Source organism: Hippopotamus amphibius, chromosome 6 (assembly GCF_030028045.1).
Source record: "Hippopotamus amphibius kiboko isolate mHipAmp2 chromosome 6, mHipAmp2.hap2, whole genome shotgun sequence".
Taxonomy (NCBI): Eukaryota; Metazoa; Chordata; class Mammalia; order Artiodactyla; family Hippopotamidae; genus Hippopotamus; species Hippopotamus amphibius.
In genome coordinates, this window is record NC_080191.1 from 148012505 (window position 1) to 148026253 (window position 13749).

The following is a 13749-nucleotide window of genomic DNA, read 5'->3' on the forward strand; positions in this document are numbered from 1 at the left end:
CTGCTTGTGTGGCGTTGGGAAAGATCATTTATTGTCTTTCCTTTGACAAGGAAAATTACTTCCTGTTTGAGATCCAAACACAAAATGCTGCATCCATGGGCAGCAGCACGATTGCTATAACATGTCCTGTGTTCCACCCCTAAACGCTTCTCATCAAAGCAGCATGGGGTGCGTCTGTTAAATCACAATGTTATCTGGGTAATAACAGTAGAAGGACACAAAACGAATTAGATATAGGTCTATTCAGAGTCCCAGAATTGACTTTTCCCTTCCTTACTGAATTTTTGGTGCCATTGTCATAAAAACCCATGGTTTACTTTATTCCCGTGAACCAAATAACTTCCTTTCTTCACTCTATTTATAAAACTGCATTAGGAAATTATTCTCAAACTGAGACATCGTTGGCCATGAAGACATATGGTTTCCTTTGTTTCATAATCACACAATCCTAGTACAATTTATGCATTTCCCTAAAATGGAAGGACATTGATCAATTTTTCACCTTGTTATCATACAAAAATACATGAAACAGGATGATCTCAGTTACACCGTAGTAACAACTGACCCTGAATTCCAGTGATTTAATAAGGTTTATTTCTCACTCATGCTACTTCTCGACGTGAGTCGGCTGGGGACCCCTGGTCATCAGGATCCATCAGGACCTAGACCGGCAGAGGCGTCATCTTGACTTATGCTTCCATGGTTACCCAAGCAGGGAATAGGGAATGTAGCAAAATTTGCACTGGCCCTGAAATTAGCTCCTTGCCAGAAGTGATATGTCACGTCACTCATATTTCACTGACCAAAGCAAGTCATTATGGCAGAGCAAGTCATGTGGCCAAAGCAAGCCTATCTTCAAAGGGGCAGAAATGAAACCTGTCCTGTTCCCAGTGGGAGAAGGACTGGAATGTGTGTGAATAGCCTCAGGCACTGCCACAGCACTTAAGAACAAATGAACCTCATCAGAAATCAAAGTAGTCTAAAATCTTTGAAGAAATGGAAAAAGAAGAAAACACAGTGCTGCTAGCATAGAGATGATAAATGGTCACCCTCTTACACTGATTATACGATATTTCTGAAAGATTCTGATAAGATACTTTAAAGTATCTATCAGAAGCCTCAAAACCTATTCCTAACCTTTGGAACTAAATTATCCTTTCAGAATCTAACTTTATGAGAGTAAAATATGGAAACACCTAATTGTTTAACACAAGGCACAACAGACCATTACGTAGCTGCCAAAAATTATATTTTGAAGAATTTTTGAAGAATTTATATTTTGAAGAATTTTGTAAAATGCTCAAGATATAATGTTAAATGAAAACTCTCAGGTTATAATATTTTTTTCACTCTTAACTCATTAAAAATGTTAATAGTGGTTATTTCTGGTGGGTGGGATTAAGGTTTTTGTTTTCTATTTTTATACCATGCACAATTTCTAAAATAAATGTTCAATTCTGAAAAAGAATAATACAGCTGAACTTGAAAAATACATAACACTTCTGTTTCATAGATTTACTAAAGTATAATTTGCATACCTTAACATTCACCCACTTGAACTGTATAGTTATATGAGTTTTAGCAAATTTATACAGTCATGTAACCATCACCACAGTCAAAATTTAGAATACTTCCAAATCCCCCAAAAGCTTCCTCGTGTCCCCTTATGATCCATCCCTGCTTCCCCGACCCCCAGCTCCTCAGTCTATTTTCTGCTTCTGTATAGTTTTGCTTTTGCTAGAGATTTCATGTGAATGGAAGTATATAGCCTTCTCTGTCTGTCTTCTTTCACTTCTTTCTGAGATGCATTAATATTGTTACATGTTTCAGTAGTTCATTCCTTGTTATTCCCAAGTAATATTCTACTGCATGCAAACACAATATTTTGCTTATTTATTCATCAGTTAATGAAGATCCGAATTGTTTCCAGACTTTGGCTGTTATGAATAATGCTACTGTGAACACTTGCACGCAAATCCTTATGTGTACATATGCGTTTAGTTCGTTCAGGTAGATACCTAGAAATGGAATTGCAGGTTCATATATGAAGTGTAAGTTTAATTTTTAAGAAACTACCAACCTGTTTTCTCAAGTGGCTATACCATTTTTTATCCCTATGAGCGATTTGAGAGCATTCTAGTTCCCCCACATTCTCATCAAGACTCGGTATTGTCATTCTTTTTAATTTTAGCTACTCTAGTGGGTGAAAAATACATAGCCCTTGGACAATTCACTCACAGGCATTTAGCTGGCAGGTAACATGGTTGTAAGCTCCACTCGCACAGTAGCTGAAAGCCGGGATTTCGAGTTTCCATAATCATAGGCTCTAGAATTCTAATCAAAGTTGAGTCTTTGTCAGCTACCAGAAGCTTCATCACCTTGTGACTATAGACTTAGGCTAAGTGTCTTATAATAACACAACATGCGCAGTTCAACTTACATAAAAACTGACTAGAATAGATTATTTGTGCCTCTTGAAAATGTGTGACTGGGGTGGGAGATGGGGATGGAATTATGTTGTGAAATTTTCTCTTTTGCATGAAAGCTCATTAAGGAACGGTCATATCACTACAATTTTCTGTTCTTTTCTTTCTTTCCTTCCTTCTTTCTTTCTTTTTTTTTTTTTTTTTGTTTGACAAAAGGTGTGGGCTAAGTTTATGATGATTTCTTGATACCTACAAGGACAGGAAGAAACTGGTATTATTCTTCCGGAACTCTTTGGCCTGAGATGTGCCTAGGGAAATGGGACACTTAAGAAAGGTAAGGGGGCAGAATCCAAGAGAAACCCTGTGCAGAGGGTTCACGTTACATACGGGGAGATATGTTGTGCTGTTGCTGATGAACATTGTGCTAGAATAAAATTTGTCTAGATTCAAGTTTAGGTCCTCTGTTTATCAGCTGTGTGACCTCAGCTGAATCATTTAATATCTCTGGTTTCCTCCTCTGTAAAGCAAGTATAATAGTATCAGACCTACCTATTGCATGGCAACCTGGGATACAAACAGTGCTCAAGAACTGTATTTGTACTGTGCTTTGCATTATTTGTATATGGTAGGTTTGTACTTTTCATTTCATCTTTTATCGGATGTGATCGCCAAATAACCCAGCGAGGTAGGAAAGAGTCGTTATTATCTCCATTTACAGATGACTAGACTGTGACTTAGGGAGTTTTGAAATCACACAGTGAATTTGTTGTGAAAGAAAGACTTTGAGTTCCCCAGCCAATAAATTATTATTTGTGGTTATAATTCTTATATGTGTCGTGCTATAATTCTTAATGTTCTAATTGAAATACAGCCACACTCCTTTATGTGTGGCTGCTTTTGTGCTAAAAGGACAGAGTTGAGTCATTGCAAAGAGGCCATATGGCCTGCAAAGCCTACAGTATTTACTGTATGGCTCTTTAAGAAAATGTTTGCTAATCCTTGTTTGAAGTGCTTTTTGTATGTATGAACTCAATCTTCCTAACAATCCTATGAGGCAGGTTGTGTTAGTGCCCCCATATTGCAGTTGAGGAAACTGAGGCATACACAGGTCGAATAACTAGATCAAGGTCAAAGAGTGAGTAGAGGGAGGAGCGCAGGTTCAAACCCAGGGAGTCCAGATTCAAAGACAATAATCTTAATTTCTTTTCTTTTCTTTTTTTCCTTTTGGCTGTGTTGGGTCCTCGTTGCTGTGTGCAGGCTTTCTCTGGTTGTGGCAAGCGAGGGCTACTCTTCATTGCAGTGGGCGAGCGTCTCAGTGCGGTGGCTTCACTTGTTTTGGAGCACGGGCTCTAGGAGCACGGGCTTCAGTAGTTGCAGCATGTGGGCTCAGTAGTTGTGGTGCACATGCTTAGATGCTCCGCGGCACGTGGGATCTTCCCGGACCAGGGCTTGAACCCGTGTCGCCTTCATTGGCAGGCAGATTCTTAACCACTGCACCACCAAGGAGGTCCTTAATCTCTTTTCATTATTGGCCTCTTTTTCTCCTGTGGGCTGTATTTCATTCAGTCAAATATTCATCGAGCAACTAAATGCCAGGCACCATTCCAGGGTTGGGGGAGAGCGTAGAACAAGCTCTCACTGGGCACACATTCCAGAGAGGGAGAAAAACAAGGAACACGTAACAAACAAACCAGCAAGATTGCTTCAGAGAGTGACGAAGCCTGTGAAAGAAGCAGGCCAGAGTGACAAAGACAGGGCAGTGGCAGGAGGAGGGCAGGGAGAGAGAAGTGGCCAGAAACCGGCTGCTTATGTTGATCATGTTTTCCCTCCGATCGTACTCAAGGCAAGGCCCTCGCTTATTCTCAGTGTCTCCAGCCCTGGCACAGAATAAGCGCACAAAATCCCCATGTGCCCATGTGAGTGGTCCTTCCTCCAGCTGCCTTTCCACTGGCCTTTGCCTGTCCCTTCATCCAGCTTCATCTCCAGGTGCTCACATGGCTCCTCCTTCCCCACAGAATGATGAGCCTCTGACAGTCGTCATCTCTGACTCCTACGTCCTACAGACTTACTCCAGAGACCAGTGCAGAGAGGGCCCTCAGGGATAATTTTTAAATAAAATTTATAATCAACCGTCGACTTGGAGTCTTTCAAAAATAGCAATGTGAACTGAAATTCTAGTTAACGTTACATGTGGTCCACAGTTTTCTATCTCTTATTGGAGGTAATGAAGAGGGAGCCACGGTCAATTGTTACAACAGGCTATGCACCAGTCCTCTGTGTGTCCCTGTGAGTGGCCAGTGGTATATCCCAGTGCTGCTCCCTTTATCTGGCCCTGAGCTCTGGTGAGTTCAGCCCACTCGTGGGGGTTTGGGTCCCAATCTTAGGGTACAGGAGGTGGGGAGGAGGGAATGACCCAAGTCTCTGTAGGTAATATACAAATAAGTGGATACCCTAGTGTCTGACGAGAGGTCCATTATAGATTCAGACCATAAACTCACAGGAAACACAGCTTTCCAGGAATGATTTAAGTCAAAATTCCCCCCGAGTGCCAAACTAGCCCTTTGCAAGTGTAAGCAACCCCAGAGCCCCATGATGTAGGATGGAAGGAATGATCGAATGCCTGACATGGGCATTTCCAGGCCTGGCTTCTGGCCTGACCTTGTGTGACCTTTGCAATTGTCCTGGGGAGGCTGACTTCACCACGCCTGTCTTCTGCAGCTGCTGTCAAGGCCGGCCCCACCTGTCCGCTCTCAGCTGGAAGCCGGCTCTGGCTGACACCGCCCACCGTCACCCTCCTGATGGCCGCGTTTGCCTTGATGATTTTCCTTTGGCTTCTACCTCCTTTGCTGCCTCCTCATGATGACACAACCCCTTCATTACCCTTCTTTACTCCTACGACGACTAATTTCACATGTCTGAAAATGTCCTGTTGCCTAAAAGTGTTTTGTTCTGCATATGAAACTTTTTTCCCAGGAAAGGCTGGGAACAAATCCTGTAGACTAGAAAAAAAGCTATTTGTATGTGTATTAGTTTGCTAGGGCTGTCATAACAAATTGCCACAAATTGGGCTGCTTAAAACAATCGAAATATATTCTTTCACAGTTCTGGAGGCCGGAAGTCTGAAATCAAGGTGTTGGCAGGGCCTTGTTCTCTCTGAAGGCTCTAGAGGAGAATGCTTCCTTGCCTCTTCCAGCTTCTGGTGGTTGCCAGCAATCCTTGGCATTCTTTGGCTTCCAGATACATCAGTCCAATTTCTGTCTCTGTGGTCACATGGCCTCCCTCCCTGTGTGTGTCTCTGTGTCCAAATTTCCCTCTGCTTTTCCTTATAAAGACACCAGTAACTGGACTTAGGGCCCATCTGAATCCCGCATGACCTTGTCTTAACTTGATTACATCCGCAGAGATCCTATTTCCAAATAAGGTCACATCCTCAGGTACCGGGGTTAAGACTTGGATAGATCTTTTGCGGGGTGCGTAATGGACCCCCTTGCCGCATGTGTTAGCTGTATTTAGTAATGGGAGTTCACGTTTGATCCACATCAGGCTGCCATCTGACATATGGACTGCACTTTAAAAGCCCACCTCCAGATGAGGAAGGGAAGGGCTTTGGTGAGATGGCAGGAACCCAAAAAGCGAGATTGGTCTCATGATACCTTCCTGCCAACTGCAGAGAAATCGAATGCATTCGCTCCATATGTCCCCTTCTGCACATTTTGGAGAGAACTCCACCTGGCCAGAATTTTGGGCTGTCTCTTTCTCCAACTTGCCCTTCTCATCTTTTATTTATTGAGCATCCACTATGTCACTGATCCCATGTAGGTACTTTCTTCCCTGAAAACTCTGTGGTAGAGCCTCTTATCACTGCTTCACAGGTGATAAATCTGGGGCTTAGGAAGGTTAAGCAAATAACCTGCCCATGAAAACACAACAGGCAGTGTGTGGCTTCAGTATTCATTGCTGTGTGTGGTTTCAATATTCATTCATGCATTCGTTTGACTAGTAATCGTAAAGCACCACTTAAGTGTTAGACCTTACTGATAAAGCAGGGAGCCAGAAGGCCATGGCCCTGAGTTCACATTGTTGAGGTGGAACTCTGGAAGATGCACAGGAATTAATGACAGCAAAGTGGGGAGAAGAGCATCCCAGGATTCCTCTTGAGAGAGCTAAACTGTCTGAAATGCTGCCATTTTTAACATGAGTGATGGGACCTATTTTGTCATGTCGGTACACCTTACAAATCAATGGAAGGAGTTTATCCTCAGAGGGGAAGGACTTTGTCATTTAAGATGGCTTAAGATTTAAGTCTACTCACATCCCAGGGACCCAGCATCTACCACTCTGTTGCTAGCCTTTCTTTGGTTGAGTTCCCAACACTGCAGAACAGAGAGGGCAAACTCCCGAGTTAGTTCAAGGGCTATACAAGGGGCATGTGGAACATACTTAAAGTTCAAAAGAGGATATGGTTGAACTTTGAAAATAACCAATTGGCTCTACTACCAGGTTTAGTATTTATGTTCCACAAATATAAGAGATTGTTAATTGCATCTATTTTATGACCGAAATACTTCCAAAGGAGAGGGAGGAGTAGCTAAAAATGGGCTGGCAAACATGTTGCATGTTGTTGAGAATGTTGTCATCTTTACTCGTGTGGTGGTCTCAGTAAACTTGGGCTGGCTCCTGATTTGGCATTTGGGATGGGTCCAGTTGCCACCTAGAGAGCACTGGACAGGGAGAAATGATGGGGTGACCCAAAGGGAGTGCTTGCTGCTCTATGTGCTTTTCTCATAGCTGCAGGACACAGCCTACTCCCAAATGACGAGCACCGAGGGCCGAAAATGAGCTCCCCCAACCTCCCACATTGGTTGAGGTTTCTTGTGATGGTATCATTTCCTATCGCAAAAACTCTTGAGAGCTGCCCAAACATCCTCAGCCTGACCTGCAAAGCCCGCCGTGGTCTGGCTTCTACATTCTCATCCAGCTCAGTCTTCCATGTCCCCCCGGCTCCCCCGAGCCTGCCTGTGAGCGACTGCTGTCATTCCATGCTGCCCTGACAAAGCTCAGCACAGTTCCTTCTGCCTGTGTGATAGATTATAATTGTGGCTGCAATTCTTTTCCCCACTGTATCCACATCCCTTTGGAATGTGACTTTTCATTTTCTTTCATCAAGAAATGGCGTTCTCCCCCTCCGCTTGAATCTGGGCTGGCCTTGTGACTTGCTTGGGCCATCAAGAGGCAACAGAAGTGATGCAATGCAAGTTCTGAGCCTAAGCCTTAAGAGGCCTTGCATGCTTTTGTTCGCTCTCTTGGAACCCCAATGCCACCATGAGAATGGATCCAGGCTAGTCTACTTAGATGCTAAGACACATGTGGCTCAGTCACCCTGTCTCTCAACCTGACAGCCGTCCGACCGCTAATGCACCTACTAGAGGACTGCAGATGCTTGACCGGGAGATGGCTGCTGGCACTGAGGTCAACCAAGCCTGGCCCGAACCGGCAGAGTTGTCTGTCTACTCTGTAGACAGGCAAGCAAAAATAAACGGTGGTTATTTTCAGCCACTACATTTTAGGGTGCATGAAGAGATAACTAATACGCCCTGGAATTTGTTTTCCATTCGTCCAACAACCGGACACTAAAAGCTTGCTAGGTGACGTGATCCTTGCCAGGCACTGGGGGTTTAAAGTCAACACAGACTATCTCCAAGGAGTTCCCCTTTTATTCTGTTTGTGCCTCTGAAGTTCAGTTCTTTCAAGACAGTCAAATCCCATCTCCCGGATGTCTTCGCAGATCTTCCCAGGCAGAATGAATCGCTCCCTTTTCCAACCTCAGTGGACTGTTTATCTCTATCCCAGTCCTTCTCTGAATTCTCTCTCACCTGGGCTGCTGCGAGAGCTGCCTAGCTGGTCTCTCTTCACCTGCTCTCCCCTCCACAACCTTACAGTGTGAGCTTTCTGAATGCAAATCACATTGTGCCTCGGTGAGTAAATCTCTTCACTGGCCTTCTGTCACCCCCATGACAAAGTCCCAAATCCACCTTTGTGCTCTGCTTCCTGCACTTGAGCCTAGCGTTCCACCATTCCCAGCCTCACACTTTTACAGTGAAACTGTGACTAGTTCGCTCTTCCCGGAATAGTCTCCCCACCCTATTCTGCCTGATATGCTACTATTTACCTTCTTAGGCTTAGTTGTCACCTCTTCCAGGAAGTCTGTATTGAACTTTCCCCCTGCCACACCTACCCCTCCGAAGACCGAGTGGCTCATTCCACGCCTCTGTGCCTCGTAATACTGTTATTGTGCACCATTGTAATTTTTTTTTGTTTACGTATCTCGGGTCAAATATTTGTTAATTCAAGGCCTAGGCATTTTATCTGTATAAACCTGGCTAGCCCTCAGGCAAAGTCTTTTCACTTAGGAGATACTCAATGAAAGTTTTTTGCATGAATGAATTTATATAAATGAACTAAGGAATGAATAAAGACAGCCATTAAAGTTACCCCCTCCAGCCCCAAAGGATAATGAGTCGTACCTACATAGCACACGTGTACTGTCCTGTACAAATAAAGCTTCTTTATTTCCTAAGAGAAAGTTTTGCCTAGGAGATAGAGGTAGAGAATCAAAGTATCTTGGAGAAGAAGCAAAGAAACACCAGTTGTAATGGGAGATTGATGGTCTGAAAGCTGGATGTCAACTACAGTCCAATTTTGTATGACCTTTATGAATCCCAGATCAGGGGGTCCAGCCTCTGTATTTTTAAAAGAAAGAATTCCAGTCTACTTGTAGATCATTTCTGAAAAATAGTAAAGAGGACCTACTTTATCCCAGCAACATTTCTTGTTTATTCTTTTCCACTCTCCCTGAGTCTCTCACACTCACACACACTTTCTGGAATCTTTCATCCGCAGCTCCATGCCCATAAGAAAACTTATATTATTCTCTCTTTCTCAATTGTCTTCAACCACCACCCCCCACCCCCACCTCCTGCCACCACCACCTCCTTCCCAGCTCTTTGGATCAACTTAACCTCTTTTAGTCATCCCTTACTGGCCTTTCTCCCCACATTTCAAAATCAGCAAAGCCTAGGAATATGTGTGGCACAGAAATGTAACTTTCTTAACAAGGAGGAGCTAGAGGGAAAAACTTACCACTAGGAAATGATAGTGTGTCCCTAATGAGAGCAAGGGTGAAGCTAGGAACAGTTACGCTTTAACACAGCCTCATAGACTTAATTATTCTGTCCGTGCTTGGTATGATCTGGTTTGTCTTTCTGGTCTATGAGGTTGTTTTCAGTGGTCCATAACAAAATGAGGAAAATAAACTAGTATTAAAATGAATTTTAGAAACTATCTTTTGGTCTAGTATCTGGAGTTGGCTTTTCTTTAATTAAATCATTGCAATAGAAGATGATTTTTAATGTTCTTATTTGGCAAAATAGACAGTTGGCAAACATATATAAGTCCACCATTTAAAAAAAATTTTTTTTACTAGTTCATAAAATCCTAAAGTATGGGAACCATGTTTGTTAAGAGTTTAAAAAGTAAATAAATAAAGGCCTCTGGTTGAGGGAAGAGGAGAAAGAGGAGAGGATAGATGTCCTAAACTCTTATAAAACATTTCCAAAAGCTGTTTTTTGCCCCATTCCCAATCTAGAGTTCAGGACCCTATGGACTTTCAAAGTTACTCTAATGAGGATACCTTGAGCTATTAGCAAAGTTTCAAAAAGTCTAAAGAAAACTACCATTTGCCCGCAATTAGTCATTGCATAGGCTAGACAGCAAATGTCTCTGCTTGTAGTTAAAAAGGTAAAACGTCAAGATAGTAATAAGGGTTATCTCATGCTGATCAGAAGCACTGACTAATGTCTATGGGTTTATTAAGAAAAAACTGAAAATTATTGGTCAAAACGTTTTATTTGAAACAGTTTGACACTTTCTTAAAAAGTTAAATATAGAGTTACCATGTGACCCAGAAATTCTACTCCTAGGTATGTATATACCGTATATACCCAAGAGAATTGTAAAACGTACAGCCATAGGAAAACTTGTATATGAATGTTTATAATGGCCCACAGGTGGAAACAACCCAAATGTCCATCAATTGACCAATGGATAAACAGAATGCGGTACACCCATGCCATGGGATATTACTTGACAATAAAAAAGTACAAAGTACTGATAGAAGCTGCAACATAAATGAACCTTGAAAACATTATGGTAAGTGAAAGAAGCCAGACAGAAAGACCACATAGTGTATGATTCCATTTATATGCAATGTCCAGAGTAGCCAAATCTATGGAGACAGAAAATAGATGAGTGGTTGCCAGAGACTGGGGAGAGAAGAATGGGGAATGACTGCTAACAGGTTTCATTTTGGTGTGATAAAAATACTATGGCATTAGAGAGTGGTGATGGTTGTAACTTTGTGACTATACTAAAAACCACTGAATTGGACACTTCAAATAATAGAAAGAAAACTTTAAAAAGTTATTTTTGTTTCATGGGTCTTATTATTTAAAACATATGATCGAAAAAGAATAAATATGAATCCTTGGAGAGATGTTTGGGAAACACAGCTATACACAGATTAATCTATGTTAGGAGTCAGCTGTCCGGTATCCTGAATTTGTTCGTATCCAAACAAACTAGGTGGCATTCACATCACTTCTTACAGTTCAAAGCTTCACTGCCCCTTCCTACATAACACTCTCAGTGCCGAAACAGGCCTCTCTGTGCCAAACCACAAGGAGTTCCAGAAAAAAAGGAGCAAGTGATCAAATCCCCTTTGTCTCTGTGTCTCCCGGGCCTGATAGACACACTGCTTATTCCCCAGAGCATCACAGAAAACCTTGAGAGTGTGAGTGCCTGAACTGCTGCCTGTAGCTGCTGTGCCCTCTCTCCAGGGCTCAGACTGGTAGATGGGCTCAGCTCAGGACCCGACTTGAGCCCTTCTCCTCCATTCACACCTGTTACTTCTACAGGACTGTCCTACTGGAGTCTGATCCTAGTTCATCAGACACAGTTAACACTCATAGGGTTTAGCTGCAGCTCCCTCTAAACTTCGATAGCATTTCCTTCCCAACTAATCTGCCCACATCAAGCATTTTGAAGCTAAGGTGAAAAACAATGAGGTGAAACAAAGGTGAAATAAAATTAAGGAGTGGATTTTCTCTCAATTTCTGCTCTTTGGGACCCTGGTGTCCTCTTTATTCCCTGAAAAAATGGTATTTTGCCATCTTGTGAAGAAGTAAGTGCCTCCCGCTGTCAAGATTGTTGGAACTTCCTAGGGAAATGTACAGTGTCAGAGAGTACAGGGATGGAAGGAGCTTCACACAGCATCTGGTACAACATCCCAGCAATTGCACAGGTCACTTCTAGTACATCCTGGCTGATGTCCATCAAGCCTCAACATGCATACATCTTGGGAAGAGGCCCTCTTCTCTTTTACATTGTCATATAACCTTTTGTGGGTCCATGCCTTTCTCCTCAGTTAAAGCCCACTTATTTATATAATACTCTATCACCAACAAAATCATGCTCATGTATCTTGTTTTGTTTGATTTTTACACCAAGGCATTGCCATCTCCACTTGATAGCAATACCTTTTCTTAATACCTTGAGAAAACTGAGTTTCGAAGGTATTAAATGAGTTGCCCACAGTTACAAAGTCAGGATTCAGACTCTGAATGTCTTATTTCAAGCCCAATGTTGTTTTCACACTAAACCACAGCCTTCTAGATACAGTTTCTAGTTGTTGGAGATCTTATGTTTATGCCTTTTTGTGCAGTGCCTTAATAAATACTCTTTTAGTAAATTAAGTCATTTCTCAGAGATAATTTTACTTAGTAAATAAAGTGTAGCATCGTGGAATCATAAAGAGCTAGCTTTGAACTCCACCTTGATGACCTACAAGGTGTTAGACCTTGAACAAGTAACTTAATCTTGCAAACCTTAACTCTCTCATTTATAAAATGATGTGTTATAGATATTTATATTTTTATTTGTTATTAATCTATATATTTGCTAGTCTCCTGAGATGTCCCTCAATGAATCACATGGCTTTCTATCTACACCTTTGTATAAAGCCCCTCCTTTTGAATCTGGATGCGTCCTGTGACTTGCTTTGACCCATAGAATTCATGGAAGTGACTCAGCATGCCTTCTGAGGCTAGGTCATAAGAAACCTTGCAGCGTCTACCTAGTTCCCTTGGGATCTCCCTAGATGGGAAGCAAGCTGGCACATGAGAACTCTGACTACTCGGAAGCTGCCGTAATTGGAGGAAGCGCAAATTGACCCGTGAAGAAGACCCAGAGAGAGAAGAGATGCCTAGCCAGCCCCTAGATGTTCCAGCTGCCCCAGCTAAGGAGACGGACATGAGTGAAGAAGCCACCATGATGTCCAGCACAACTGAGTCACCAGATGTCTCCAGCCCCAGTACAAATCCTGAAAGACAACGGCTCCGTTGAGACCCATTATCCCACAGAACTGTGAAGGATAATAAGGAATTTTTGTTTTAAGTCACTGACTTTTGGGGTGATTTTGTTCAACAGCAATAAATAGTATGCATGAAGGTGATCACCGTACTTATGGCACAGAAAGGGTTTGAAGATTACGGGATAATGTATTTAAACGCCTACAGTAAGCAGTCAGTAAATTGCGAACTGTTATTGTCACTGCTATATTTCATTCCAGGCCTCTCTGAGGCCCTTATTTAAGGCAGCTAACTCATACATATGTTCCACAGATGTACATGTTGAAGCTCTGAGAACAGAGAGTAATTTGCCCCGTGGAAGGCAAATGTGCATCGGCAAAAAGCCCTAAGGAGTTCTAGACTCCCTGCTCTTTGCTATTCGTCTTTTTCTCTATTTTTTATATCTGGTTTTGTTGGGCTGGTTTCTGCTTGCTCCAGTTCCAGCCTGTGACTAGGATCTTATCTGCCTAGTGTTGGATATTCCTTTGATCCACCAATACAAACTACGTAAGATTAATCACCATGCACAGCTGTGCTAGTTGTCTATTGCATAAACTCTTTCACTTAGTCTTGCTGTCTTTCCAAAGTGGAAAAAAAAATTTTTTTTTAAAGATACGTTGATGTTACCAAAGATATTTATTAATCAAAGTACCAGAAGGTCTTGTTCTATAATATTTGAACCCTAATGCAATCTAAGCAGGTATGTTCCCATGCTTTTAAACTCACACAAATATATAACCAAAAATTTGCCCAGGTTTGGTCTTCCACACTTATCCAGTGTGATTGAGGAGTGAGAGGGTATCAAGACTCACAAACTGATGGTGATGAGGCTGGGCCTAGATGAACTAATGGAGCATATA